Source organism: Anoplopoma fimbria, chromosome 4 (genome assembly GCF_027596085.1).
Source record: "Anoplopoma fimbria isolate UVic2021 breed Golden Eagle Sablefish chromosome 4, Afim_UVic_2022, whole genome shotgun sequence".
Lineage (NCBI taxonomy): Eukaryota > Metazoa > Chordata > Actinopteri > Perciformes > Anoplopomatidae > Anoplopoma > Anoplopoma fimbria.
The window spans coordinates 18,950,961-18,977,825 of NC_072452.1; the positions used below are offsets into that span (position 1 = coordinate 18,950,961).

A 26,865-nucleotide genomic window follows, 5' to 3' on the forward strand; every position below is an offset into this window, starting at 1 on the left:
AACACATAAAAAACTGATCGAGACAAGATTTTTTTATTTGGAGATATATTTTGAGACTGAAGGTGTTTACAACATGTGGTCTTTTTTATGATGGTATCAATAATTAAAAAATGCACTTAAATTAGTTCCAATGGGACCCCTGTCATGCTATTTGTTTGTATATGTATATGTTCCACCTCTCTCTTTCACTCATCCCTACATCTACACATTTCTCCCTCAGTTGAGGAGATCGTGTCTGTATTCCACGCTGCTTCCAAACAAAAGGCGTGGGACCATTTCTCCAAAGCTCAGCAGGAAGAACCTGGACATCTGGTGCCTGCAGGACAAGGTTGGTATTTTACATTTTTCTTCATTTTCATAGCTGCATCTACACGTACGTATGTAGCTGTTTGTAGTTTTAGTAAGGAGATTTATAGCAAATCAACACTTTTTGTTCTTGAACCTTTTGCAGTTAAGTAAAACAAAGATAAACGGTGCTCATGGCTTTTTCCAAAGTGTTTTTTTAATAGCAGAGAAGAAGAATTAACAGCAAGGGCCTAAAATTGAACCCTGATGGACTTCGGAAGGAGGACATTTGTTTTTCCTGGGAGCTCTATTCTTGTGATCAGTTAAGATTGCATGGATTAGTGCAGGGATATTCTATTACAAATTCAATTGAACCAGATTTTAAAACCAAGAAATGACAAACCTCCAGACATCTTCAGCAGCCTTTTTAAAAACTTTAGTTTTAAGATATTTTGCTCGCATATCTGACCCAGGCTCATCACAAAGTGGAGAAGCAAAATAAAAAGAGCTTTTAATGCACAGCACGATAATAAGTGACAATAATAGTAACCAATTATACAGTAAAAGTGAGGAGTGACAAATGCTGACCTAACCAAAAATATAAGTCTATAGTTTCACTTACAAATATTTATATTTAAAATAAATAATTTTGAATTGGACTATGGGGATTATGTCCATACAAATGTGTCATAGTTTTTCAGATGCTAGATTAAAATATCTTAAAAAACTGGAGAAAATATTATCGGGAATAAGCTTGTCACATTTTCACATTTTCAGGCAGAATGAAGATAACAAGAATGTTTATAAATAAAAAGTGTAAATGAAAAGACCCGATGATCAGATGTAATTGCAAAGACAACAGAAAGCAAGTTCATAAATGTTAATACCAGGTGCTCCTTGATAAGGTTTTGGTCTTTGGGGGCTTCGATGAGCAGGTGACTAAGTGTTAGTTTTAATGCCTCTGCTGCTGAAAACTGACTCGCCACTTGCGTCTTGCTGTCATATATAGAAAGACAGGAAAATAAGTGCATTGTTGCATGTTTGGGGATGAAATTGAGGTTATCCATCTTATCCTCTTTTCAGAAACTGACAGGGCTTTGTGATTTTTCATTATTATTAACTGTCAGACAAACACCACGTTAATTATGGGGAAGATTCGTGTTGAATGGATTCTGTGTAGTTTTTTATAGTACAGAGTTAGGCGTAGACATGATTGGTGAAGTTTTGATCTGCTGAAAATCTCCTAAAGCCAGAATGTAGAAAGTGTTGAGTTTGAGGTTTAATCTACAACCAGATATTTCACACACACAAACACACACAAACACACATGCACTCACAGAAGCGCTCCGTGTAATGTGTTATATCCACACACAGACAACGCACGTCATTGCAGATCAAGCTTTGTCACAGCACATTGCTGAAGCATTTTCTCTGCTGAATGTCAATGAGACCTTATTCTTTGTGAATATTCATGTTCGGCAGATCTATGTAAATGCTAATACGTTTTCCAGAAATAGATCATGAAATTAACAAGTATTCAGAACCGCTGCTGGGAGCTGTCCACATTACAGTGTTGATACATTAATCACACTTTACACTTTAACCCACAAATATCGATTTGCTGTAAGGCGGAGCACCATGCCTCTACACTTTGTTGTTGGCTTCCCAGTGTGCTGACAGTTGTCTTTGCATCAGAGGTTTTTTAACACGCCAGGTGAGTGTTTGTTCACATCCTGAGGTTTGTTACTGCTGCTGCTGTGTTGAAGAGCCTCTTGTGTTCAACCTAAGTGTAAATCAGCACCTGAATTATTCTCGGTGCCTGAGTCAGGCTGGGTGTTGTTTCCGTCACTGTATCTGTAATAAGACAAAGTGCCTCGCCATCTGTACACCAGGCTGACTGCAGCAGAATAACGGCTATAACTCTGTTTCAACATCATGGGTGATACAATTTATAGTTGATTTTTTCTTAGTTGCTCAAATGAAGCAAATCAAAATCCAATAAGTCTCTAACGAAGTTATTTCTCTTCGTTTATTCCCTTTCACTATTTTTTATATGTATGCTTTATTATTTGAATTAACAGCAATTTCTACAGAGTAAGATCTATTCTTCTTACAATAAGTGGGAAATTGAAGATTAGGTTCTTGAATACAGTGCATTTAAAGTATTTGTAAGGCACTTGTATGATGCTCAATGACACTTTACAAAGATGAAGAAATAATGCAAACCAGAGTGTGCATTACATTAACAAAACAGTAACAGTTTTTTTTACTGACATTTCCATCCCTAGAGCGGCAATAGCAGCAATGTCACTGTCAGTTGATCCACAGCTTTGTTTTTGACAACTTTGTGATCAATTGCCATGAAACTTGGTGCAGACATTTGTGGTCCCTGGAGCATGAGTTGTAGTAACTCTTGTAATCATTTTACTGTTCAAGTACAGTAACATCATCATGTTAAAAATGTTTATTTGTCCAAAATTCTAAGTGAAATGACAATGACAACGGCATTCTCATATAGTTAGCAGTTGTGTTACTTGTACTTAGTGTTTCCTGCTTATCAGCAAATGTTAGCATGCTAATGCGCTGTACCTGCTAAACATTACTATGTTAGCATTGTCCTTGTGAGCATATTAGCATGCTGACTTTAGAATTTTGCTTAAATGAGACCATCAGCCTAGGACAAAAAAGAAAATCCCGGGTGACAACATTATGTTAAAGGTTAATAATATGTGATAAAGACTATTTTCACAGTTTTAAATGTCACAGACACTTTGTCAAATGGGATGACAAGAAAACATAATTTGCTAGTTTGCTGAAAGGCTTAATGTATTGAAAACCATGGAGAATCAGTCATCGTATGATGTAAGGGCAGAGGCTTCTGCTGCGGAGGAAATCATCTGCACAGACAGAATGTCACGTCCGTTCTTGCTCTCACTGAGGTAAAGCCTGTTAGCAGTTTCCCCTGACCTTTGACATTGCACAGGAAACTGAAGTGGACAAATTGAAAGAAGATCGTTGGAGGAAAACAGATCCAACCGCCATTTCAGTTGTTACATATTGTGTTTTTTGTTGAGTTTGCTTAGAAAATGTCTGAATTGTAATGTTTTATTTTAAGTAGTTGTATGCAGAACATAATGTATTATTCACGACTACTTTGGAGCATTCTATTAATGCATTTTAGGGGGTTCTTGGTGTTAACAGCAAGATGTCAGATTCATGACGGATTACGGTGCTCTTTGATCTCTAGTTCTTTAACATGCTCAATAGCCTGTTTTAATCCCGCTGCCTTTTATCTGTCCTATACTTTCACACTGCATTAACCAGGGAAGAAAGACTTTGTGCCCTCCAATGTGATAATAGAACAGATGCACGCTCTTCCTGTGTGTATGTGTGTGTACTGCCTGGTGTGTGTGTTTAGTGTTTACCACCCAATTATAGTAAGGTAGGAGGTCAGCAGGACAAAATTATCTCTCTGCAGGTTAAAATGTACCTGACTAACCTTGTCAGAGCACTGGAAAAGTGAATTTCACATTATAAAAATGATTTTATCTAGATTAACCTAATAAATGCTGCAGGGGTCCAGATTTTTCACTCCTTGGTGGCTCAAATGTGAGTTTCAGGGGGTGAGGCGTTACCCTGTTGCCGCTTCCCATCTTCGACTAATGCAGCATAAGCCTGTATGAGTGTAGGATGGTGTCATTCACACCATGCAGTCCAGGTGTGTGAGTTTATTCGAAGGCTACATGTTTGCATGTCTGGCCCCTGGTAACCTTGAGCTGAAAGCCAGTAGACACTGAAGTTGGCTGTGTGTGTGTGTGTGTGTGTGTGTGTGTGTGTGTGTGTGTGTGTGTGTGTGTGTGTGTGTGTGTGGTGTGTGTGTGTGTGTGTGTGTGTGTGTGGGTGGGTGTTTGTTTTGCATAGCAGATTCACAATGCAGATATTTAGTTGCTCCTGTTTTTGTGTTTTGCAGAAGATTAGAAACACGCACAATGACTGCAACATAAAAAAAATTGTGTCAAAAAAATGTTGTTGTAACAAACTTCTAACACAGCGCTGAGGACAGCCAGCATAATGTTAATTTTGGATACAATTCCCATTTTTTTTTTTATTTTAAAACATAAATAGCAAGCAAAGCTGTGAGTGCAGCTCTCGCAACACCATCCACTTTACTTTTGAATAAATGTCAGTTGCTCCTTTATTGATTGTGACCATCAACACCACACTCAAAAATATATTTTTTTTAATGTGTGAAAGAACTGTATAATCAAAACACAGTTTTTCAATAAACTGGTTCTGGCTGAAAAAGGACAGCAGAATGTGTGCCTACACTTGTGAATGAATTTGGCTTCTGTTGGATGTATTGGCAAAACTAATCAGCCTCAGCTGCATTTCAGGTTTTTTGCTTTGGTTTTAAAGGATGTTATGGCCTTAGAAGGTGGAGGTAAACATTAGCTCACACTATCATTTGATTCACCTCTGTGGAGCGCAGTATTGGTCTCTCTTTTAATGTGTTCATGAAAGTAATCCTGGAAAATCTATTAGTATAGTAATTGTAGACAAAGTGGGGTCAATCAAATTGGTTGCACAAAAAATTGCATTAGAAGTGCCCACAAAGGAGCCCCTGGAAATCATAAAAACAAATCATTGAATCCTTAATCACACCCACAAACAGAGAAATGGCAACACAATAACAGATAAAAAGCTGTGCAGAACAGGAAATAGAGCTAATCTTTTGAAATGTCTTTTCTGAGGGAAAGTCGTGCCCTTTAGGCTTCATATTGGGAGATGCTTTGTTATTAATACTGCAGTGAATCTCTGCAATGATAAATCTGATATGCGACCAACAAAAAAAACCCTGTGAAATTAAACAGGGAATAAGGCTATCATGCTGAAGCTTCCTCTAATAAAAATGTGTCATATTGGGGGCGTACTTTGTGGAATTTGATAAATTATGTAGCTGGGTATACAGAACACAGCGTGCACACGGACACATAAGCAGAAAGAAGCTGAAAAAGACATCTCACGACTCAAGTTATGGTGAGGTTTTCCTGTCACTGCACACAGATTAATGGGAGAATGAACTCTTGTTATTCTCCCAGAGTGGTGTGTATGTGTGTGCATGCATGCCTACAGGTGCATGTGTTTGTTGGTGTTGATAACATTTGGAGCAAACACAGGGGAAATTGGACAGAATCCGGCCAAACTGCTGGCTTACCTTGGGCAGCAAGTTAATTAGAGTTGATGATCAATACTATCCTCAGCCCATCATCTATGCCTCACTGAATACTGCAGGGAGAAAACACACGTTTGCACACAAGCTGGGCTCTCCATATCCATCTTTATGTTATCATTAATTTGGAATCAATCATGTTTCCACAGTTAGCTTGAGAAGAATAAAAACACGTTTCTAACTAAGTATTTCTTAACACATAAAGACACATATACATATAACATTATACGAACATCAGACACTGTGATGTGTTAATGTGATTCACATGTTAATCATAGAGGTGAAATTGAACACAATTCAGGATATTGTTACCGTCTAATCTATGTCATCATTTCAGCACCATTCTGGATGAAATATTAGACATCATATTATTTTCAGTCTTTTTGATTTGACTGTCATTACAGCATGAGGGCTCACATTTGAAATAATTTGATTAATAACAAGGAATGTGAGTGATGTTCATACATCCCTCTCTACACCATCTGAAGGATTGAGCTGTGGAATTGTACTGCAGTGTATTTTGCAGTTTAGTTTATTGCAGTGCTGGAAAGAATGAGCCTTATTCACACACAACTCACTTATATTCTTGTCACTTTTGTTCTGGTGGAAATTGCCTTAAAATAAAACAAACTGAAGTTCATGAAATATGCATTTATTCAAACTGTGCATCTTTGCAGATTTTGATTCACACCCCGGCAAACCCACAAGTGGTCCGCTGATTTAAAAGTTGTGACAGGAAAAACAGGAAAATAAAGTGAAAAGGCAAAGAGTTGAGAGAGGAAAAACCTTGTTATAAAAGAAAGTATAATGAAAACGTTACTTATGCTGACATTGGCATCAAAGAGAATAAAACACAAAAAGGCTAAAATCAGGATAGAACTTCAAACTAAGTGTTTGTGTGCTACAGGTGGACATCAGGGACACATCAAGCATTTTGAGCCGCACAACATATGGAGAAATAGATTATGGGAAAGACTGTGTTTTCACCAGGCAGTAAATTTGATTCAAGCAGCAGATGGAAAGCTCAGACTTCTATGATGTAATTGTGTTTATTTTAAATGTAGCTCTGTTAAAAAAAAGCTTTAAGGCGCCAGTATATTCAAGTCAAGCAGCTTCACAAACCCCCATAATCCTCGTGTTTGAACGATACCACGTCCCCCCCGTCGCACTTTGACGGATGGCTTTCCACATAGCCTTTAACGCCGTTTGAATCAGAAAGAAACTCTATAAAGGTTGTGAGCTGGCCCTAATGTCGACCATGAAACTGTTTCTACCTGCACACAGATGCATGATGGTCAGTCTGTTTGCTCCTGAGTGGTCCAAGGCTAGTAGTTCTTTTAACTTTTATTAAGTTAGCTGGTAAGGTCACCAGCGCAACATGCATCTTGAAATAGATATTACAAGATTTGCCTGAAACAGACATGATTATTAATAGGTAGTCATTTTAAACCTGATCATTTGATACATAATCTTAACCATGAAATGAATCAATCAATCATGTCCTGTACACAATGTAGGAGCCAACCCTTTGCCAATTGTAGGATATTACTCCAGGGATGGCACCATATTACATTCTAAAGCATCGATTTGTTAGTGTCCTGACTTTTTAGGGGGGGTTATTTATTATTACATATTAGCAGTGGATTTCAAATCTAAATCAATAAATCAGTTTTTTTCTGCTTTCAGTCGAACTGAGGTCAGTGTGAATTAAATTTCTTCAGGAAATTTAATAGGAGAAAAAGGAGAATCCCATTGAAGTCTAAAGCCTCTTTAAAGATAAAAGGGACTTTTTCCATTTTTCAAAAGGGATTGTATTTTAGTGCCTTCATGGGAACATAATTTCTTTAACGCTCTCATACTCTGCATTCTTTGTCTAAAAGTCTCTGGGGAGGTTCTCCACCCTTTTATTTAGAGTAAACAGAATTAATGTCATGGCAGCATTTTTAAAAAATCATGGCATTTTAATGCTTTTTTTTACGAGGTTAAAGAATAAAGTTATTTACAATATAAAGTCATGAATATGTGTGTTTCATTATGAAAGGCTGACAGAAGCTTCCATTTGGCTATAAACGGCGGAATATTTGTGAAAATCAATCTCACATTTGACTGAAGTCAGGTATGTTCTTTTTCTGTGAGTGTTACTAGCATTCATGAATATATAACGAGGGCTTGTAATTTCAAGCATCAGTTACTCTGTTCTTGTAGAGGCCTCACTTGGAGACCTACAGGGAGAGAACAATAACGCTTGGACAGAAACTAGAGCGATTAAATCCTTTGCTGGGCCGTCTAATGATGTGTCATTGTGTGTGTTTGTGTACCGTATGAATCCGTAGGTGTTTCCCAAGAAGAAGCCATAAAGGAGGATAACGACTCGCTGCACTGCCAGCTGGACGCCTACAGGAACGAGGAGAACACACACTCACAGCAGCTCAGCTTCCTGCAGCAGGCTCTGCAGGGCATGCAGAAGGTAGGGTGTCCTATAGAAACATAGTAGAGATACATCAGGAAGGAAAATAAGAAAGTATAATAATGAATGCAAAAGACAATCAAATCATGCAAATCTGACTCTTAAATACTAAAATGACATTTATCCAAAGATGGACTGGATTGGAAAGGAAGACGTTTTTTTCTCAAGTAATTATTCAACTGTATCATCTCAGTAGATGTTTCCTGTGATTCATGATTCCCCCACTCAGTCGTTTTGACACGAGCAATAAGTTTAAAATGAGCAGTATATTATCGGATAACATTAAACCAAATAGAATAAATGTCATCAATACATTCAGAACCTCTTCGCTGCAAGAAATACCCACATGAACAAGCTGTTTAATATTGCACTTAAGTCTTTTTTTCTCCGAAAAGAACAGCAAACAAGATGTATTTTCTGTTTTGAGCATTTCCTTACAATCAGAATAATCACAGAAGAAACACTCGACTGTCGTTTGATTCCAGTGCACTCTTGAAACAAGCCGCTTTGTATTGAAAACAGTTAAATGTCCTGGCTCAGTCACATTATTTACTAATCAGAAAAAGAAGGAGCAAAACAAAAGCCCCATTGCAGCCACACAGGAGGTACCATGACTGGAGAACAAAAACAAACCTCTTTCTGTGTGGTTCCAATGAGCAGGAGTTAAATGTTCACTGCTGATAAAGCAGCTTTAATCCTGGCATTCCTGTTTTGTTCCTGATTTTGCAAACTTATCAGAAGGACTTTTTTAGAATAAATCATATCAGCTTTGTTCTTATCACAACTGTTAGTTATCAGCGATTCAACGATCAGATCAGCCTGTGCTCACAGATACTGCAGGTCATCTTCAGGAGAGATAACATTGCAAAATTACGTGATGGCACAGAAAAAAGCCGAGGCAAAGGCTTTCAGAGAAATCTGTGTGTATCAACATTGTCGCTTTTGTCATTGCACTGTTAAACGAGTATTTAAGCAGCTCCCATTAACGAATGACTTCTTGAAGCTTTCCGTCCAGTAGAGGGACAGATATATAGTACTTGTTACAGAAAACTCTCTTTTTACTGATAATGTTTAAATTAAGCTGAAAATGTTCACGATGAGGAACAATATGTTCCCTTTGCAGGTAGTTCAGAAGTTAAGTTTGTCAAGTTAAGATATCAAAGATTTCAGGGGTCAGAATTATGGTTACATAAGGCCATGAAACTTTTAACATCGGGATGCTCCCTCTGTGTTTTTGTTAACTTTGGGTTTTAGCAAGAAGCCTGTCAGGCACCTTAGGGCCAGGATGATGACTCAACGGCTGCAAGAAATACAGATACACAACTGTACTCAACTAAATAGAATTGAAACTAAAATGTATTTTAGATACATCTTTTTATACCAAATGTACAATGTGGCGACACTATTATGCACATACAGTAGACTATAGACTGTCCACATAATATAGACCCAGCCCGCTTCACTCTCAGATGTACAACGCGTGCACTGATTCATGTATGCTACACACCAGGCTTGGCTGCTTCCAGGTGTATTTAAAGGCCCTGTTCAACCACACAGGTGATTTCACGCATTCTGTCACACCTCCGTCTAGCTAAGGGGAAATATTAGTGAGGTCACTTAACGCCACGTACCAATAAGGACAATCAAGGTGTTAATTGTCCCGCACTAACAGATGCAACACACTAACAATAGAGTGAGACGACGGTATGCGGACTCCAACACAGTCCTGAGGAGCTGAACTGTGATCAGACAGATTAAGTTAAAATACCTGTGTGTAAGGCTGGTCGTATTATTTTTCCAGGAGTTTTAGGACTTAAAATGAGTTTAAACTCATTTTTTCCCAAACATTTCATGTAGGTTCTGGTTGCTCTGTTCTCAGAAGGTGGCGTTGATGGTTGCTGTTCATTTTCTGGTTCAAATCCTCTCCGAAGTGAGGATTTGCTGCTTTTCTCCATTTTATATGATCTGAAACATTTGTGAGCTTGCAACATTTCTTTCTTTGTCATAAATTATGCAAGTACATTAAATATCTTCATATAAGAATCTGAATCTGAATTCTCATCAGATTCATTTTTTACATACTTTCTAATAAGATCTATAATGTTGCTTATTTGTACAGTTAATTATTTATTTTTACAATGCAGTGAGGTGAGACAGAGTCTACTGCACTGCTTCAGTAATTCATATTTTTACATTCACACCTCTCCATTATGTCAGAGTTTGGCATTTAGACAGAGAATACAACCTTTAAATGGCTAAAACAAAGAAAAAGCAGTAAGTCTTTGTGTCTCGGGGACCAGCACTGAGAACCACATCTTTAGGCTATTTTGAAAGAATATTACCCTCGGGAACATTTAGTTATCCACATGAAAAAAAAGGAAAACACTTCCTCAGGCGGCAATCCACTTCTCTGATCACCTGCTGTGTTGTCAAATAGCCCCAGCTTGCAGTTACTCTTCCTTAAGCGATAGAAATATTGTTCTCAAGGCAGAGGATCTTTTCTCCACTTCCATATCATTTGACAAAGTGCATCGTAATAACCTTAAGAATTGATGTTCACTTTGAAACCTAAAAAGACATGTCTAAAAGACATTTATATTGTCAGCTAGAGCCTTTTTTATACATGTAAAAATATACATATCTTATCTTTTCCTTCATCTGAATGATGGTAAAAGCTCAAGCGTTAACATTTCTAAGATTATTTCTCTCTCTGAGAGGTTAACTGTTGTTTTTCCAATGCTGCATAGTGCAACCACAGTCTATTGTTTGTCATGTAGAGCAGCACCAAGTGTAAATTATAACACATTATGCACCCAGTCAGTGTTTTAATTCAAGCCTCTAAATAGTGTTCTGCTTTTGGGTGTACATCTAATAATGTGTTAAGTAGTATCATCTTTCTATTGTGTTTACACCACGCTTTAATTTACACTTTTTAAGTTCCCTCTTTGTCTTATCTGCATACGGGAAATGATAATGTAAGATATCAATAGGATGTTTGTTTACATTGTCAATTGACGAATCAAGCAAATCAGAGGCAATTAATGCAAATGTTTGTCCACCAATTGGATATACAATGTTCTTCTATATGACACTGAAGACAATATATTTTGATCTAAATATGTCATCTGGATTATGGCCTTATATTTACATCAGGAAATTGTTGCGGTTGAGGTTGTATGTCAACAAGATGACAGGTTCAATTATAGTCCAATTACAACATGTGCTGTTACATTAACATGCAAAGGGTAATATGTTTGTTTACTTGATAAGGGTTTCTGCTTGTTAGCCTGACATCCTGTAAACATATCATATAGATATGCACAGTGTGAATAAATTAGTCAAATCAAATAGTATAAACTTAGCAAATACTTCTCAACTACAACTCAAACATCAAAGGTTTTCCTGTGACACAAAAAAAACTAAATTTCAAAAGAAACCTAACTCAAGAAAATGTCCACGTGAACTTGAGACGGGTTAGACTTTGATTTTTTTTAATAACTCAGCGTTAATATATATATGTTTCACATCATTCGTTATCTGGACAGCATATTCAGACAACATATTTGAATACTCTGTATGAACGAGGTCTCAGATATGCAGATGAGCTCAATAAGGGCAGGCCCGTCTGAATCTGTCCCTGACTTCAGACCAGTGTTCACCTCACTTGACACACACTGCACAGCACCAGTGTAACCAATGAATGATTCAGCATCACAGTAAAAGGAGGAGCTGATGAGGGAGTCCTTATTTTGAATATCTCCCAACAGGAATTTTTACCTTTTGATTCACCGAAGTTAAGTTTGGGACCCTGCATCAGAAGAACTTATTCTCCTTCTGTCAAAGAGCAGCTGGTGAAACATGGATACAATAAGCATTAATGGCTGTCTCTTCTTCTTCTTCTTCTTCTTCTTCTTCTTCTTCTTCTTCTTCTTCTTCTTCTTCTTCTTCTTCTTCTTTTTCTCCATCTTTTCCTTCTTCTTTTTCTTTTCCTTCTTTGTCTTCTTCTTTTTCTTCTTCTTATTATTATTATTATTATTATTATTATTCTTCTTCTTTTTCTTCTTCTTCTTCTTCTTCTTCTTCTTCTTTTTCTTTTCCTTTTTCTTTTCCTTCTTCCTATTTCCTTCTCCTCTTTGTCCTCCTTCTTATTCTTCTTGTTCTTCTTTGTCTCCTTTTTACTTTCCTTCTTCCTATTTCCTTCTTCATCCTTCTTCTTCTTCTTTTCCTTCTTCTTCTCCTACTTCTTTTTTCCTCCCTCTTTTTCTTTTCCTTTTCCTTCTTTGTCTTCTTTTCCTTTTTCCTATTTTCTTTCTTCTTTTCCTCCTTCTTCTTTTCCTTCTTCTTCATGTTTAGCAACTTCTGAGAATGAAGGACTAGTTGAAGGAGTGAGAGGAAGAGCTTGAGAAGAATGTAAAAGACAAACAGCAGTTGAAGAACCAAATCCGTGACCTCAGGTCAGGACTGTGCAACCTGCAGACTACACACTCACTACAGGTCAGAAGAAAACACGCACATGCTAAGTTGAGGGAAACATTTGTGTTCATGTGTTTGTGCAAATGGTGCTAATGAATCTTTTAAAATAAGCGAGCCTCATTTGTGGTCTAGTTAGAAAGAAATTACTTCAAAATGACTTTCAGTGCATGACGAATGTTGCATATTGGGAAAATAATTCAACACTGGCTTTATTTAAGTGAAGATTTTGGTGCATTTAAAGTGGTATTTAATGATTTGTCTATGAATCAACCAAGCACAACAGATGAAAGCTCCCCTTGAAGGCATTGATAATCAACAAGTAATCAAGACCTTTGGTATAACCCATGACTTTACACATTAAAAAGGGCAGATCATCTCAAGTACCTAAAAGACCAGAACACTATGCTTTAACCAATAATTTAAGATTCAGGCTTCAAAATAAAGGAACAGATAAAGATAGATATAGACTGAAATCAGAAACATGTCAAAGGTTGCCTATGAAGCTAGTCCTGAAGATTTCAGTCCTGTTCTTGTTTTTCTGTTTTATTCAAGAAATCTTTTTTCCATCATGCAATGACAGTTGACCTGTTTTGTTTTGACACATTTTGATTGATGAACGATTGTGGTCATCACTAACCGCTGCTGCACAATAAATGCTTCCTCGTGTTTTGCCAGTTGAATGCTTTTAATGTGAAGTAGGAAATTATTGATTTGCATTCGCAGTAGCTTTTTGTTGTATTAATTTGGCTGTGGGAGGAAGAACAGTTAACTGAGATGCTAGTTTAAAGCATTAACATGCACTAAAGTAACCAGGTAACAGTTGGCTTTCTCAAATAAACTGATTTCTTAAATGTCATATATATCAATATCCTGGTTACCGTAAACAGGAAAAGTTATTTGGGAAACTTGATTCCCTAAACTAGATTTCACCTGAGGAATGCTGATTACTCTGAGTGTACATGTTTATAACAAAATACTGCAGACAGTTAGGACAGCGGAGCGGCTTTTTTTTGCTGAAAAAAAGGGAAACTATGAATACATTCAAAAATTGGGTTTGATTTTGTTAAAAGTGTTATAAATTAACATGACTTAAATGTTAAAAGGGAAACCCACTTAGTCAAAGAAGTCGTAATGTTTCCTGTGAGAAATTTCAACTGGATATATTTTGAACTTTTAAGATTTCACTCCCAATTTCGGACTCAAATCAAGATACAGCCTGTAACCGTTCCCTGTGTGGGAGAAGGCAGATGAGGGCAAATAAAATCCTCCACTGAACTTTTACACCCAAATGAGATTTATTTTAACAGTATGTAGTTCTGAAGCGGAAAATGTTTGCATATCTTAAGGAAAATTACCCCCGGTTACGATCGTTGCCATCACTGCCATGTCCTCCAGTTCATTCTTTTGAGGCTGAATGATGATGTCACCTCATAAAAATAGGAGATGGGTTTTTAGAAAAGCCAGAACAGAAGGTAACTGAGATTAGAAACTTGAATATGAAATAAAGAGAGTGTCGCCTCCTGTGTTTACCATCAAGGTGCCCTTGAGTAATAGACATAAGAGATGAACAACTCTAATGAGGCTGCTCATACGCTGACAGGAAAAGACTGTGATAATACAGAGTAGCTAAAATGCAGTTTGTTGCTGTTTTACAACTGTCCTTGAATTTTAGAACCAAACAAAAGCTGTGAAAAGAGCCAAACTGTCCTGAACCGTCTAGTAAAAATTCACTGTGTCTCTACTCAACATTTATAAAAAGATGTCGGTTTTTTTGCAGGTCACCTATTGACATACAACAAAGATAGTATTTGATAGCAGGTGAGCTCCTCCTCCTCTTGCTGGCCTGTTTTGACTCAGCGTGGTGAACAGTGAACAGGTCGTATATGACATTGAGCTTCGAGTTCAATCAGCTATGTAATTGGATAATTATAATACTCAAATGGTCCTGTCAAGTGGTGCCTGATGACTCTGCTGGTTTGCTGTTAGCTCTTGTGTCATCTTTTTGATTCACAGAGCTGCTGAAGTCGGTTTGCTGTGAGCTGATGGAAGGTCGCTCAACTGCAGATATTTAAACTGTGTGAATTAGCTTTTCTCTTTTCGATGTGCCCTCTTCTCACTGAGACTGATCTATGCATGAGGCTCTTCCTTGGGTCCTAAGCAATACATCCAAATACAGTGAAGTTGTTTGGATGAACAGCTGTCAAGAAAATCAAAGGACCCTGTCTTTTTCTTGGCTTTATAACCAGGTTATAACAATAGTTATTTCAAGGAAATTATGAGGAATTTATTCTTAAATTATGGACCTGTAAACTTAAGTGTTAGTTACATCTCTGTGTATGTCAGTAACTATGCGGGTACGTCTCCCGGTCGGTAATAGACTACAGTTTTACAGGAAATTATGTTTTTCTCTCTGCATGGGACTATATTTTTGCAGGGACTATATATTTACAGGGACTATATTTTTGCTCTAGCAACTCTAGCTGTTCCACTAGTTCTGCTGGTGAAGATTTCTTTTCCCTTCTTTCATATGCAGCACTCCCTGTCCTCTGGAGGATTATCTCTGTATATAAGCAGAGCTGTTTAGCAGCAGAGATACTTCATCATCTAGACCTCAGTGAAGAGGACATCGTCCTCAGGTGATGTTAAGGAGATGACAGCATCTAATGTTTGACTATTTCTGTACAATCGCATGACAAATCTGTACAAGCTCTTTAATGTCTCTGGAGAAAAATCCTCCTTCTGGACTTAAGCTTCTTTCACATTGTTGCAAACAGGTTTTGCACGCATAATTGTGCTTCATGTTCTTTCTTTTTTTTCATACTATCTCACCCTGGGTGGTAAACACTGCACCAAAAGTTCATATTTATTAAACTGGGTGCTCATGTTTGACGGACCTTTGTGAGCCCCGCTAGTAGCTTTAACAAAAATGGACAAAAAGTCAGTTCACCAGGTATATAGAAGTAAGGAAGGCAGGTTATAAAAGTTGCATGTAGCTGGCAAGAAAGGCATAGCACCATCTTTGCTAAAGCTATAAATAATTTACTATAACTGACATTATTACAAGTTCTGATGTGTAAATAAGGCCTTCACTCTGTGATTTTATATTATTTGTTATTTCTATTCTTGTGGATTGACAACAAATACTAAGGGAAGTAAATAAAAGCTGAGAGTGATATATATAGGAGAGGTGAAGCTGGTCCCAGCTGGTGGAGACAGCAAGGTTTGGAAAAGACAGCAGCATTTCAACTTTCCAAGACCCCTTTGTCAGCGAGAGACTCACAAGTAGCAACATGAGCAGCGTCGGTCAGCAGGGAGGAGAGGAATACGAATGTTGTGCTTCACATAGAGCTTGACGAGCTGCAGCTTCATCACACTCCCCAACCTCTTGTTTACCAGCAAGTAACCTTGACTACACATGTAGAGCCCACATCCCCACTCACTCCAATGCAGCACTGCCTCATCTTTCACCACGACAACCACACTCGGATCAGCCCCTATAAAAACAGCACAATCCCAGTGAGTATGACCACAGCAAACACTCCTACTATCCCATATCCACTGAAAAGGTACAAGTGTTTACATCCTGTCCACTTAAGCATCATTCCAACCAACAGGCTGTGTGGTTAAAGTTGGTACTCATATTTAGAGCCTGAATTAAAAGATATGTCAGCGCTGTAGCTTGTCCATCAGAGTGCACTGAGAAACATAAAGAGGCTGTATGCTTTACTCAGTCACAATGCTTTAATAATCACATATAATGGATCCTTATCATAAATGTTCTCTGTATCAAATATGTATCTCATCAGTTTTCTGAGCCCGTCACCAATAACATTACATTTCTATGTTGTGGAAACATATTATCTTCTAGACCGAACCGTCACAGTTTGAAACAGTTTGAAAACACCTGTTTAACAAACAAAACAAAAACAAAAAATGCTACAATACTACTTGATTTAGTAAAAAAACATGATGGTTTTGTTTTAAATGACAAAATTGAAACGCATTAAAATGCAACATAATGTTTAGGCAACAAAAATGATTTTGTTCACGAAGGACATGAACAGCAGTCTCCTGTGTCCACGCCCACACAAACCTTATCGCTAGGCAAACATCCACAGACTCCTTTGAAACTTATTTGTGATATAGCTAAAGCAAACGTAATCCACAGCAAAATATGTTTCCCTCGAAAATGTATTCACAATGCAGGTTTGTTTTATGGGATTTAATTTTCAGGCAGTTTACCTTCGCCGATCCACTGATTCCTGCTGTCTCTAAGTATTACTGGATCTACATTAGATCAGGTCTCTGTGACTCGACCTGTCTCATTATGTTATAAAGGAATATACTCCCAATCATAAATATCAGTCCCTGTTGGAAAATAAAGACGATTGAAGCAGCATAAATATTAGAATATAGAAAAAAAAGGCTTGAGTGAGGAGAAAAAAAAAAGTAGCCAGTTTGTACTCATATGTGTGAATTTATTTAACAACCATAAAGAACCTGAGCAGATTCCTCTTGAAATACAGTGGATGGAGAAATATATACACTAAAACAATACATTATGTCAGCATATTGTATGGGACATCAGCTCCTCTCACACAATGTGACAGTTGAGTGCAGTGTTTACATTGGATGGTAGATTACATATTCATTCACCGTGCGCATTTATGCTGAATCGTAGCTGTCAGCGCTGTATTACCTCCTAATACTGTGTATCTGCTTGATAATGCCGTTACCATATCAGTCCCCTCGTCTCCTCTACTCTCAAGATGTCATCTTTCATCCTACACCTGTCAGTGCTGTTGTCACGTTATCGCCGCCTGTAACCAAGAGAAGCTACTTTAATCAGTTTTAACAGTATGTCATTGACAGTGTGTCATCTTAAACGGCGTGTGTCCATTCAAATGCACTTAGAAGGTATTTTTTGAGTGCATGTGTTCTGTGGTGATGCAACTATGATTAAATAAATCTTTTCACACAGCACCGCAAAGCAGAAGACCACTTGTTTTTTTGTTTATTTTTATACACTGGGTTTACTGAGACTTTTCTTTATCTGACTTTGGCTCTGAAACTTGAACAGAAAAAGCCCAGCTAAGACTAGGTCTTGTTCATGCTGCTGTGTGTGTGTGTGTGTGTGTGTGTGTGTGTGTGTGTGTGTGTGTGTGTGTGTGCGTGTGCGTGTGCGTGCGTGTGTGTTTCTGAGGGAGTCAGAGAGGGATGGGGAGATTGTCTGATTGCATTAGTGGGTGATTTGTTTCTCATTGACGTTTCCTCTCATTTTTCTAATTGACTCTAGCTGGGGACTTTAAAGCAAGATGACAGAGCAAGCGAACAGAGTGCTAATCAAGTCAGTGTAAATGGGGAAAAAAACCCTGAGCTCTCACTACTACAAGCCAAATATTTGTCTTCCCCTTTTTATTTTTACTTATTTCACCTCCTCTCCTCCCCTCCTGTAACTCCTCCACTGACAGGAAACATGATAACGAGCCAACCTTCACAGGGCCTTTACTTGTCACCGACTAAATCGACCAGACACAACTGGGTTAGTGAAATGAAGGACCAGTACACAGTTCAAATACAGAGTAAATGTGCACACTCAAATCCATACCTGCACACACACTCTCACATTAAACCAGAACATGAAGACAAGGCCACCGTGTCCTGATTAGACTAGACTCTGGAGAGAAAGCCACCTTCCTGCCCCCACGATTCTCATTTTACAAACTTCACTCATTAATACTTAAATGTCTTTTCCTGCCACATGCACACATCCAGATATCCTCCTCCATCCTCACTTCTGTATATCAGGCTGTCACAGGTTCACAGAAAACAACAGCTTGATCATTAGCATCGTGAGCACTCCCTCTGTCTTGTTTTGTTTTTCCCCTTTATCAGAACTTTAGCTACTGGCTTCATTCTTTCACTCCTTCATCTTGTTGTTTTGTCCTTATTTTTATGGTGATTATTTTGTGTTTATTTCCTCTTTTTTTGCATCTGCTTATAGTGCAAAACTTTTTGCATGCTCACTAAAACACCCTCAAATGTGAGGTAGAAATGTACTCTTTAACCACAACTCCACAATATGGCATAACAATTATTCATACATTACATTAATTACATGAAAGCTGCATGTCCAGACAAACGTATACCTGTTGACTGACACATGAATAGGATTAGGAGTAAAGTTATAAACATCACAACAGACAGTTTTCATCTTTTATTAACGCAGTTTGAGACTCTTAACTATGGCAGGTGCTTGATTGTGCTTTTGACCCACATTTTAGTTGTTTTATAATTATTTATTCACAGTGAAATCCGCAGTTTTGGCAGTTTTAGCCATGGTTTGGCTCAGGGCAATGACAGTCAGTCACTGCTTTGTTGTAGATTGAAATATCGCAACTATCATGGATTGCCATGAAGTTTGGTACAGATATTCATGGTACCCAGAGAGTTAAACCTAATGACTTTGTGAATCCATGATTGTTCGCTCTAGCACCATCATCAGGTTAAAAATCAACTTGGTTTCTACTTTATTTTGAAAGAAATACCTGCAAAACCATCGCCCCAGCTGTTCATTGATTAGCAAATGTTAGTATGCTGCTACGAACAGTCGCGGCAGGCTACGAGGCAGACGGTTTAAATTAATTGGCTGCAATGTTAAAATTCAGAGTAGACATATTGCTTCAGTGTACGTCAGTGTAAAAAGTCTGCGGGTAGTGGCATACTTGATCGTTAATTTAGTAAGATGTGTGCAGCAGTACATCCTGTTTGGGGTTGTGGTAAACAGTATATAAGTATGCCACTCCTAACAACTGACCTGCAAGACCTGCTCTATAATTTATTATGCCTTATTGTTGCCAATTTTGTGCCATTTTAGTATTTTAATGGTCCTGTAAGATGATGGTGCAATGCAATTATGAATTGTGCTTTTACATGGTAATGAATTAGTGTTTGAAATTGAGCTAAGCACAATTTTCTATTAGGGCATCGTGTCACCAAAACAATAACAGGGTTTGTACCAGATAACAGGGATATCTTTCAATATAAAGAAATTCATTCCACAATACAAACAATTATGGCCGCAAAAATGATGGCCTCAACAGCAATGTAACATAATTAGTTTCACAAAGGGAGTACGTAATACAGTACATATAACATAGCTCTTGAATTGGATTGCATAATATTGTAATGCGTTGTTCACTTGTTCTTATTGTCCATCCCTTGAATAACATAACCTCAACATGCACCATCAATGCCACCTCTATAGCAGCCGGATTCCTCTGATTTGCTTCAGTCGCTTTGACGTAAAAACTATGCATAATACATAGCCATTAGAGCGAGAGAGGAGGAAGATATGAAGAGAGATAGAGACGACTTTAATCATTGGATTATATAACACAATATGACTTTATGATAATGGGAAATATGGCCGACATCTATCTCCCTAGTGTGTTATAAACTGCATTATTTATAGAAGTAAACAAAGCCTCGTCCTATTTTGCTGCTTGTTTTCCAGCACGCTGCATTTTCACACATTAATTGTCAAGCACATCCGTTGGCTCAAAGCATGAAAGATAAAACTTGCTGCGTCTTGTTAGGGAGTAAAAAGGAAATGCAAATTGTGCCATAGATTTTTACCTCAAGTTCTTTCTGTATCTGTCCATTTGGGTCCAGTTCTACTGTTCCTCCAGTGCAGTAAATATGTGCATATACTGTCTCATAGCAGGTAGTTAAGTAGTCAACGGGGCTTGTCCCCTTGTTCATGCCCACTCTGGCTGTGTGCTGAGGCCGAAGTGGGTAATATTAAAGATGCTGGCACCTTCTCATGTCCGAATCACTCCTCTTGATGTCTTGTTTGATGCTGAGTTAAAGTGAGCACCGCAGGGGGAAAAAGGGACACTCGGCTCCTGAAGGAAAACGTTTCATCAGGAAACAAAGCGTTGAATCTCCTTGCCTTTTTTTCTCCCCCCAACCAGTGAATGTAGATGAGCACGGTTGTGTAATCTGGAGAAAAATAAGAAAAAATATAAAAGATGATAGTTTTTGTTTGTATTGTTCAGCTGCAAAGGCCTTTTTAGATAAGTTGTTTTTTTTCAATAAGAATGAAACACTTATTGTGCTTCTGAAAACACTTTTTGAATCATCTGTTATGCACTGTGAAAGTATAATTCTGTTTTATTAAAGCTCGGTTCTTAATTATTTTGCCAATAAATTGCTTCTTTCTTTTACCTCATTTTGATAGACTGATTAACCCAAGAAATCAAATCCGTTGCCTTTTCAACCCAAAATTATGAGTTTGCAGTTTTCTCTCAGGACAAAGTCTCAGGATTTTTAACACAGCATTGGATTTATACTATCTTTACCTTTTTAACAATATATAACAAATAATGTACTGGTTAACCACTCTCACACAACGACCTCATTGACAAATGAGCTCAAATACAGTTATTGTTCTGTACATCCACAATTCTAAATCAGTATGTTATCTCTGGAGTCCCACAAGGGCCAATCCTTGGTCCACTACTTTTTAATCTATACATTATCCCACTAAGTAATATCATAAAGAACCATCACATATCCTGTCATTCATCTGACTTTCTCCCATTGACCTGAGCCCAAGTGACAACTTTATAAAATGCATCACGAGCATTGGTTATCGGATTGCAAAAAAACTTTTCTCACAGCTAAACACAAATACGACTGAAATTATCCTTGTTGGTCCAAAAGCAGCAGCAGAAAATGACTTCTTACCTTTACACATTGCTTTTTAAGTCTAAAACATTGGCTTCCATACTTTTTCTATCTGTTTTAGTGTTGTTTTTTGTTTTATTTAACATTTAATGTTCTTGTTGTATTTTTAAGTCTTCTATTTTATTTTTTTTGCTTAATTTTGTCTATGCTGTTTTAATCTTGCTCTGTAAATCACTTTGTGCTGCATAATTGTATGAAAAGATGATTTGAGTAGCCTTAAAGCCAGTTAGCGGAGCTGAAACCTGGATGTCATCCTGAACTCTCACTTTAACTTTGAAAATCACATGTCAAATATTACAAGATAATTATTCTACCAGCTGAGAAATATATCAAAACTAAAAAGATACATATCTCAAATTGATTCAGTGAAACTGTTTCATGCTTTCATTTTCAACAGATTAGATTACTGCCCTTTCAAACATTCAATAGAGATAATTCAACTCGTCAGCCACCGGACTTATTACCCGTACAAGAATACATCATGACATTACTCCAATACTTCAGTCACTTAATTGGCTTCCCATTCAACAGAGAAGTCCCTTCAAAATCCATCTATTGGTTTTTTAAGGCACTACATGGTTCAGCTGCTCGGTATATTTCTTACCTGCTCGGTGTTTATATCCCCATCAGATCTCTCAGTTCTTCAGACAGTGGCTCTCTCTTGTAGCCAGGATAAGATCTAGAGCTGTTAAAGAGGCCTTAAGCTTATTTGTTGGTTTTACTGTTCAATTACATTTTATCTCCCAACATTGTGGTCTAAATGTTGCTTAAATTCCTTAAAAACACTGCCAGGGAAGGGGAGATATTCCTTTCATTTATATTTATGTAGTTTTCCTGAAAACATTGATAATTTAAAATGTTTAAATAATACAATTAGCCTTTAATTTCCAAAAAATGTATTGAGGACATAACCACGATGTCCTCAATGGTACCTTTGACCATGCAGCTTAGTTTATGAGATGTGGCAACATTGCTAAAAGACATCAGGCCATGAGGAAACAATATGAATTAAAAAGATTAATCATTATTATTTAACTTTTTGAAGTTATTGCCTTGAACTTGGTGATGTCTGTGCTGGGGTTTTTCCTTATCATTCCCTGTCACAACAACAACAACAACATAATATGATTTTTGATGAAAGTTGGTCATAAATACAAAAATAGACACTTCACCATCACTATCCTTCAGCATTCAACAGCACATAATATCTGCTAGTTTTGGGGGTTTTTTCTCTCTCTTGTAATTTTCTCAATCATATCAATGCTTATTGCTTATTGACTAACAGAGAGATATCAAACTTGAACCAAAACCTTCATGATTTGGTCCAAGATCTCATCAGTTATGTACAATGTTGGCCAAAAACGACACAAGTTGTAATAAATCAGGAACAGTCCCTCAAATTCCTCTTGTTGTGATGTATAGAAGGACTGGACTTCAGCCTAGCTCTCCTAGTTTGCATGTTTTGCACATTCAGGTCAAATCATCTGTGTCCCACCACCCAAATCGCAGCTGGTTTTCTTAGAAGTTTTGTTGTCTTCAGCAGCCTTATGTTGCTGCATTGTGTTCAGGGAGGGTTTCAGTAGCACGCGGCTTTGATGAGAGACAACGGCATTTAAGCCATCATCAAACACTCCCTCTAATCTGGAGCCACAATATGCAAGAACCTCTTAACAGTGTGAGGAGTCTGACAAAAGCCACTTGATGCCTCCTTCCTTGTTTTCAGTCAGGCAAGAGGAGGGAGGATAATACAAACTGATTTCTGGAGTGTTCTGCTGTGGTTCGTGGTTTAAAAGTCATGTTTTGCGAGCGCCAGAAATTGAAAGGCTGGAGCCTTGTGACGAGGTACATCGTTGATTGTGACAGTTTAATTAACATGTCTGCTCGACCTGTTTGTTCCTCCTCAGGGATCATTTCAACCTTCCTGCATGTGCACCCGTTTGGAGCCAGCATCGAGTACATCTGTTCCTACCTGCACTGTCTGGACACCAAGGTAATACACACACACACACACACGCACACATATACAGTATCCTAGACATCGTGACACAGATTAAATTTCCCTGCAGGGCTGACATATGGGCCTGCTGTATGCCAGGGTCCTGCTGTGCCATTTTAGTCTCCTGGCATGCAAACAAGCAGTAAGTGCAGGTGAGAGCCATCAATTACTGTGAGATTTTTTTAGACTTTTGTTTATCTCAGCAAAGGTTGTTCACACAGGCACATCAATCTAAAGCTGCACTGCTTCACGCTGATACACCTGTTACTAACCGAGGTTATAGGCTAAAAACACGGAGGTGTATAAATTGAGACAATCGGGGCTCTTTCCATTTGATAATTTTTCACCAGATTAGTTGTGCAGTGAAGAATAAAGCTTGACTGTTGTTCCACAGGCGTATTTTTTAACCTGTTTTTACACATGTACATAATGTTTTCGGATTATCCGTACGTCGGCCCAAACGGTCCTTTGTTGTGAACGTGATATCATCCACTTGGACTCAAAAATGAACTGATTAGAATTTAGTGATCGAAGGTCTAGATCACTGTCACCTCATAAAAAATATTTAGGGTCATAACTCAATAACTCATATGCTAATTATGATATTTTCACACAAATGTCTAATAGGATAAAATTATGGAGTGATGACATTTTGGACAGACATGAAGGTTAACTGCAACTTTAATTGTTTCCAGAGAAACACAATGGTTCTAGTTTTCCTGTTTTTTGATGGGGAAATTGAAATACACATCATATTTGACTCTTTAATTCATTTAGTTAGATGGTTAAAATGTTATGTTATTTTGTTGGCATCTAAACTTTTATATGTATGTATTTGGCAGTAGAAAATAATTCAATTAAGAAAAAAAGGTTGACTAGACTGCTAGATCACTGCAGGTTTAAACCAAATACTGTTAGAAATACAGATATTTTTGTGACATGAACAGATAGGAGCTTTGTGCTAATTACACAGTCACACTGAGAGTTGCCTGATTAAACAACATCAACTAATCCCAACAGCTGAGTAAAGCCACAGTTGTTTTTGTATCAGGGTGGCAGGTTTAGCTGTTTTCTTCTGACGCAGAACTAAGCACTGCTGAACTTCCTTGTGGTAAAAATCTTGATTTTAGACCTCATTAAAACTTGAACCTCAATATGTAGCTTAATGTTTTCTTTGCTCCAGTAGAGCCTCTCTGTTTCTGTCGTGTTGCCGTTATCCCTTCCTAATTTTATCACACATCCCCACTTGCACAACTTATTGATGAATATATTCATGTCCTGCGTCCCGCCTGCTGCTGCCTGCCTCTGCCAGTTTAGGCTGTTAGTCAGCCTGATTTTTCCGAACAGCGGCGACACATTTGAGCTTATTCCTGGTTTATAACTCAGCGGAGCTTTGTCGTCAAATCTCTTAGACCGTTCTTGATTTCTAAATGTGCTCTCATTACCTCCTGCTGCTCATTCTCACTGCCTCTGACTGGCTCCTTCATGATGAGAATTCCAGTTTATATAATGTAGGTAAAGTGACTTCTTTTGATTTTAATAATAAAAGTAATTGGTTTCTCACCAGGAACTCATCCAACAAGGTGTAATATTAAAGAAAGCTGGTCTTCCTTCTTATATCTTTACTTACAAAGAGATATGATGTGAAATAAGGTGATTGTACTTCTAAAGGCAGAATCACCCTCTATTTGTAATAGTTTGTAGTAGTCTGTCTATTACTTTTTGATCAACTGATTAAAAATGTGGTCTTTACAATGTCAGAAAATAGCTAAACATGCCCAAAACTATTTCCCAGAATACAGAGTGCTAACTTCCAATTGCTTGTTTTGTCCAACAAACTTCTCAGAACCCATTTAGAATCATCTAAACCAGAGATAGCCAGCAAATCCTCACATTTAAAAAGCTGTAAACAGCAAATGTTAGTGATACTTTTTATTTTCGTAAATTACTTGACGGGAGGTTTAAACTTCCTAGACAAGTTTATTTCAAACTTGAAACAAATAATAAGGTGAAAAAATAGGTTAAAAACTTATTTCAGTATCATTATTTCTCACCTTGCTACAGTGATGTAGAGGTGTACTCAGGGTGTCAGTACACTGTGACAACACTTTTAGGTGTTGTTATATGTGCAGCACACTTGAAACTTTTAACCAGCAGGGAAAAGGAAACATTAGCATACACATACAAATGTTGGGTTCTAGATCCTAAATATATATTTATTCTTAGAAAAGTTTTCAAGGAACAGAACGTGTCAAGAATAGTTCAACCATTTAGGAACTATGCTTTTTGCAGAGAGTTAGATGAGAAGTAGAATGAAGATTGTTAATTAGTGAGCTTTAAAGGTGCTGGCAATCACTTTGTTATTACTTTTGGAGCTATTAGTTTTGTTAGCTTTTCCCCCTGTTTCCAGTCTTTTGCTAAGCTAAAATAACCGTCTCTTGGCTCAAGCTTCATATTTATCTTACAAACATGGGTGATATTAATGTTCTGATCTAACACACTTGCAAGAAAAACAAATTAGCTAATTTTCCAAAATGTCAAACTATTGCTCAAAAACATGTGTGACGATGTTTGGCTTGCATTGCACAGGGTTGTGTTGCGAGGTGTGAGATTTTGCTAAAGTCTGTGTGTGGCTGTTTGCCTGTTGTATCTGTTGTTTCCACACTGACTGCACATCAAGCAGCCCACAGCATTTTGTCAATACCACCAGCTGGACTGCCCGTCAACAAGCCCAATCCTCTCTGCTTATCTACCGGCTCCACACACACAGCTCCATTGTCTGTAATGATACACCAGTCCTATCTCCATGATGGGCCTTAATGCATCCTGACATCAGCACCGGGCTCGAACATCCTTGTTATTAATGCAAGACACAGCGGGTCGTCTTCAGCAGCTTGTACAGTGGATTTCTGTCTCTTATGTCACCTCTGCCTTCCTGCTTCTCCTCGGCCACGCGGGCGGTGTGATCCAGTGTAATCCCTGTCATGTAGCTCATATTGTCATGATGTTTGCCCTTTTCATCTGAATTAAGTAAAAAAGTGTGAGCGTGTAAGCATAAGGAAAATGAAGAGGTGTAAGATAATGTGTGAGATTGTCTGTGTTAATTTGGGTGAGAAAGTAGTTTTATGTGACAGATGCGTGTGTGTGTGTGTGTGTGTGTTTGTTTCTGCAGATTAACACCAGTTAGGTGGAGGCTCTTATTTCTCGGCTGCCCTGCACCTTCAGACAGGATCTGACCGGCGTAGGAGCCAGTCTGGAGAAACGCTGGAACTTCTGCGGCTTCCAGGACATCAAGAGTTCGTAGCCGGTGACGCCTCTGGGACACGGAAGTGACCACACAGGTAGGCAAGGCAGCACAGGTACACAGAAAACACGATAGAAATGTGGAGGAAGCCCGCAGCTAATGGAGATGTTGGGCTCCAACTGCAAAGACGAGAGCAAAAATTATTCAGCACAGATCTCAGATCAGAAAGGGTTGTTCTGTGTGGGTGGCAGACAGATAAATATACAGGTTTTTGTGATGGTAAATTAATTTGTGGCATCTCTATGATGACCAAGAAGTGGATGTATTTCTATGGTGATAGCCAAGTCATCTTTCACTCTCTTCTCTCGGTTCTCGTTTCCTCATGGGAAGTAAAAGTCCCTATCTCAGCTGAGTCACAG

General features: G+C 38.0%; 1 pseudogene; it reads left to right on the plus strand.

The window, feature by feature from the left end:
• LOC129089766 (ecto-NOX disulfide-thiol exchanger 2-like) overlaps positions 1-26,506 on the plus strand; it is a 94,872-nt pseudogene extending 68,366 nt beyond the window's left edge.
• Positions 26,507-26,865: the final 359 nt, after the last annotated feature.